Raw genomic sequence first — 6,000 nt, 5'->3', positions numbered from 1 at the left:
CAGAGAGCAATTGAGAGGGGAGGGGAGATAGAGAGGGAGAGAGAAAGACACCTGCAGACCTGCTTTGTAGTTTGTGAAGCATCCCTCTTGCAGCTGGGGAGTGGGGGCTAGAACCTGGATCCTAATGTGAGTCCTTGTGCTTAATACTATGTGTGTTTAACCAGGTGCGCCACTGCCCATCCCTGTATTTTTAAAATTTGAGAGGGAGAAACTAAACATCACTCTGGCATATTGAACTCATGCTTCAGAGCATAAGGTTATACCCACTGTGCCACTTTCCAGGCCTCTTCTTATGTAAATATACATGGTAACAACAGGGAATTGAAATATGGCAGATTCTGCCAAGGGTGCCTAAGTTATGGACCCTGTTCTGTCTGGCCTAGTAGAGAAAGCTAACAGAAGATTTTTGTAGTCAGTTGAGTTTCTGGGTCCTTTAAAGAAAAACTGGGTAGGACTTTGTCACCTCTTTAATGAAATTATACATGACATTTAAAAAAAATATTCAGGGTGTCTGAGTTAATAAGAACTTGGAGCAATTAGTTCAATTTTCCCTTTGTATTTGAAGAAAAAGAGCAGGAGGAGTGAAATAATATGCCTCAGGCAATGCCCTTGTTGACTGGTTGAACTTGGAATACAACCAAATAATTTCTGGATTTCCAGAGAATGTTACTGGCTTAATGTTAAGGAGAAGAGATACATATATTCATTTCTTTTCACCCTCATTTTGATTTGTGTGTCCTAGAATCTGAGAAAAAAACAAATAAGACAATAATATAAGAAGAAAATAAAACACATAGACAGCAAAATAGATTCTTAGGAAAAAAAATAAACAGGGTCCAGAAATAAGAAAACCCAGTGAAAGAAAATAAGAAGAAAATAAAATCAAAATTTTCCAGGAAGATGCCTGGGATATTAGGTTTTAGCACCATCTTGTGGCCTTTTTGGAGATTTCCTCAAAGTTTCTTTTTTTGTTTTATTTTATTAGTGATTTAATATTGATTTACAGGATTGTAAAGGATATAATTGTAACAGTATTATTCCATACAGTTCCCACCACCAGGGTTCTGTGTTACATACCCCCCCTCCATCAGAATCTTGCCTATTTTTCATCCCTCTGGGAGTATGGAACAAAATTCTTTCGGGGAGTGCATAAGGTGAGAGTTCTGACTTCTGTAATTGCTTCTCTGCTGGATGTGGGCATTGGCAGGTTGATCCATACCCCCAGCCTGTTTCTACTTTTCCATAGTGAGGTAAGGCTCTGGAGAGGTGAGGTTCCAGGAAGCATTGGTGAGGTTGTCTGCACAGGAAAATCATCTGGAATCATAGTCACATTTGGAATTTGGTGGCTAAAATGTAGTAAGACGGAAATCAGGACAAAAATTTTAACAAACGGGAGCTAGAAGGTAGGAATAAAGCAGATGAAAGTAGGGACTTTAGAATAGAATGAATCTAGGAAGTCTACTTTAGGAATCTTCCTAGAAGCCTATGTCTTAATAATCTTTGCTTGAGTCTGATAGGTAACTTGGGGGTGGACCAGAAATATTGTCTGGGAAGATGGTGTCAGAGTTGAGAGTAGAACTAGGAAACAGGATTAGGGCAGAGAGTTTCCCCGCAAACTTGAAGAAGATAAATGTAATTAATTGTTTACCACAACGATCTAACCCGCAGCCTATACCCATTCATATTTAGCACAAGAGACTGTACAACCTCTGAGTCCCTGTCAAACAGCTCACAGTCCATAGTCACAGCTGGGAACAGTCTGGCTGTACTAAGAGTTATACTGGCAAAAACTATATATCTAGTAAAGGATAATTATTGTCCCTTTGTTAGAATCATCAAATAAGTAAATGCAGAAAAACCTGAGGCTGAGACCCCACTAGAAACCCGGGTCTATTTCCTCTCTAACTTGAAGCCAGATCCCCAAAAACCTAATACTGGCTTGGAAACAACAAAGGACACTCAACACTTTAACAGCTGAGAGAAAGCCTAAGCTTGTCAGATAAAGAAGGGACTATGAAAGCTACACAACGGCAAGAGACCGGCTCACTAAACGATGACCTCCCTGGCCACTATCAGGCCACCCCATCACCTGGGGTCCTAGACAGAGAGGATCCTTGAATTCTGTCATAGAGAATATGGGCCTGGACCTCTGATAATTCCCTCTCTCTACCATCACTGGTCATACCCAGTGGAATGTCAGGATAAGCCCTTTTGAAGGCTTCTTCAGGACAATCTCCTCACTATGAGATAGCAGTGGTAGGGACTGCCTTACTCTCAGAAGGGAGACTGGGTCATCCTAATCTGCCACTCAAGGAAGATGAGCTCCAAAAGGCTCATTTTTGAACCAGTAACCTTAACTGAGACTTGACTACTTGAGGGGGTGAGACAGTGTAGAACAATTAGTGTGATGTTTTGGGGAGTATCTGAGAATCATGGGAAGAGCCTGTAAAATACTGGTTCCTGAACCTTTTTCCCAATAGAAGTCAGTGGATGGAAGTAGGATCAGGAACATGCTTTTTTTATATATATATAATTTTTCTCCTTTATTGGGGGATTAATGTTTTACATTTGTACATGAATAACATGTCTCAGTTTTTCACATAACAGTACAACTCCCACTAGGTCCTCTGTCATCCTCTTCTAGGACCTGTACTTCCCCCCCCCCCCCCAATCATCCCAGTCTTTTTACTATAGTGCAATACACCAACTTCAGTCCAGGTTCTGAAGTTTTCTCTTCTGATCTTGTTTTTCAACTTCTGCCTGTGAATGAGATCATCCCATATCCATCCTTCTGTTTTGGACTTATTTCACTTAACATGATTTCTTCAAGCTCCATCCAAGATGGGCTGAAAACGGTGAAACGGTGGATGGGGTCATTTGTTTTCTTGAGTTTGGCAAGCTCTTTATATATTTTGGTTATTAGTCTCTTGTCTGATGTATGGCATGTAAAGATCTTCTCCCATTGTGTGAGGAGTCTCTTTGTTTGGGTATTGGTTTCTTTTGCTGTGCAGAAGCTTTTTAATTTGATGTAGTCCCACTGGTTTATTCTTTCCTTAGGGTACATGCATTTTTAGAATAGCCCCCAGATGAGGCTTACAGACCACAGACATATTAGCACTGCAGATAGCAATGAGAATTCCCAGCCTTCAGCCTTAGTCTGTGGGAAAACTCAACACAGAATGTTGAAAAGACTCTCATTTGTCCAGCTGATATTTTGGGCCCCCTTGTCAAAAACTAGTTGCCATTAGCTGTAGGTTTTATTTATTTATTTATTTATTTATTTATTTATCCTATTCCATTGGTCTCTGTGTCTATTTTTGTTCCATTACTAGGCTTTTTTTTTTTTTATTACAGTAGCCCTATACTATAATTTGGGGTCAGGAAGTTTGATGTCTCCATTTTTGTTCTTTTTTTTTTTTCAGGATTATTTTGGCAATCCTAGGTATTTTCTGGTTCCACATAAGCATTTGAACTTTTTTCCCTCTGTTATCTTGAAGAAATTCTGTGGGATCTTGATAGAGATAGCATTAGGTCTGGATATGGTTTGGTTAGGATGATCATTTTGATGGTTTTAACTGTTCCAATCCATAAGTATGGTACATCTTTCCAAGTCTTTGCATCTTTTTCTATTTCCTGGCATAGTGACTCATACATAAGTGTGTAAGTGTTTCAGTATATAAGTCTTTTGGATTATTAAGTTTATTTCTAGATATTTGGTTTTTTTCTGATATAAATCATATTAATTTCTGGTTTTTTGTAGTGTTTGCATTGAGAAATGTCACAGATTTTTTATATTAATTTTGTAGCCAGCATAATAATTTCTAGAAATTTTCTACTGGGCCCTTTTGGATCTTCTATGTATGCCACCAAATAATCTGTAAATAGTGACAGTTTTACTTCTTTTCTTCCAATCAGTATCCTTTTTATTGCTTTCTTTTATCTAATTGGCATGGCTAGGATTTCCAAAACTACACTGAATAGTAACAGTGATAGTGGGAAGTCCTGCCTTATACCTAATTTAAGTGGGAAAGATTTCATTGCCATTTCTTGTGGGAAAAACATTTCTTGCCTTTGCATATGGTGTTGGCTATAGGTCTGCTGTTTATAGGCTCAACTACATTGAGAGATTTTCTGTCAATGCTCATTTTTTAAAAATATTTTGATCATGATGGGGTGTTGGATCTTGTTAAAAGCTGTCTCTGTATCTATTGAGACAATCAAGTTTTTTGTTGTTGTTGTTGTTGATGTGGTGGATCACATTTATTTTTGTTTATTGAACGTCTTACATCCTTGTGATAAATCCTATTTGGTCAGGATGTATATTTTTATTGTACTGTTGAATCTAGACTACTGGATTTTTTTTCATTATCATAGCATCCATGTTCATCAGGAATGTGATGTGATTCATGTCTGTGAGATTCCTATAAAGTATTATAGGAGAGAAGCCCAGGCATATATGGATCCTTTGTAATGGAAATTAAGTGAACCAGAACTTTACCTGAAAAAGACATTATTTCTGACTTGAAGATTGTCTTCCATCAGAAACCAGGAGTAGAAGTGGGTCAGGAGATAGGAATCTCACATGTGAGACTGTGAGGTGATCAAACTGAGGCTCTAGCTGAGAAATTCAGCTTGGATTCTTGTTTCCACAGTTAACTTTGTAAAAGTCCTTCATCTCTCTTTTAATTCCATCCACACAATATCAGTATGCCAATTACCATACTTATTTCACTTTAACCCCTTACATTTCATGGCTATATGTTATTGGCACTTATGAGGAAATCTTTGGAAATTGCCACTTAATTCAACCACAGGTTCTCTCAGTATATTGTATATTATAATATTGTATATTAATTTTGTATGATACCCCTTTCCTCACCTGTTTTCTCCTTATACCGCAAAGCCATAATAAGACTGGCAAAATTACATAAACAACTATGATGGAAGAATGGATCTTTGAAATGACACCAAGTAGAGAAGGGTTGGAAGGCTTAGCTGTAATTTTATTAATTTTTTAAAGATGTATTTATAGGTTGTTTTTTTTTTTTTGGTATATAACTCTTTTTTAGAATTTCTTTATTGGGGGATTAATGTTTTACAGTTGACAGTAAAGATAGTTTGTACATGTATAACATTTTCCAGTTTTCCACATAACAATATGACCCCCACTAGATCTTCTGCCATCATGTTCCAGGACCTGAACCCTTCTTTCTCACCCCAGAGTCTTTTACTTTGGTGCAATATTTATGAGTTAATTCATAGAGTGGGGGGTGTTGGACAGAGTGTGTGGGTGCCTGAGCATCGCTCTGGCACATGCAATGCTGGGGACTGAATTTGAAATCTCAAGCTTAAGGGTCCAATGCTTTATCCACTGTGCCACTTCCCAAGCTGCCCAGACTCTACTTTGGAACCAGGAAGTTTCAACCATATCCAAAGCCAGGACACCAAAGAGAGAGGACTACCTGACATGACCTAGAGGGCTGAGGTAACCAGGTAATCCACGGGGCTAAGTAAAAGATAATAATTCTCAGGACTTCCCTTACATGAAATGCTTTGCAAGAAACAGATAACACATTAATTGAATTTGGACAAGAACAACTGCAGAGACTCACATCCAATAACCCCCCCCCCCCCATTTCTACTGGTCTTGATCCTGCAAAGGACTGAGAAGCTTGTAAAACCTGTTAGAAGCTTTGTTATGGGGAGGAAATTCTTGGACACTTGTTTGGGGGAGGGCCAGAAAAGATATCTCAGCATGCTAGGTTTGTTTGCCAGACTTGTGATTCCCTTATGACTTATGCAACCCATGGTGTACTTATTCTGCATAGTCAACAGAGATAATCAGTTTCTCAAACAGGAATAGATGTCAAGGAACACCTTAGCTCCAGGCTACAGCCAGTTTGATGCCTGATGTGGATGAGGGGGTGTACTTGATTTGTTGAACATTACAGCCAAAAATCTGCTGAGCTTTCTTTTTTAAAAAATTTAATATTTATTTAT

Source organism: Erinaceus europaeus, chromosome 2, assembly GCF_950295315.1.
Source record: "Erinaceus europaeus chromosome 2, mEriEur2.1, whole genome shotgun sequence".
Taxonomy (NCBI): domain Eukaryota; kingdom Metazoa; phylum Chordata; class Mammalia; order Eulipotyphla; family Erinaceidae; genus Erinaceus; species Erinaceus europaeus.
Note: the sequence above shows the minus strand (reverse complement) of the source record.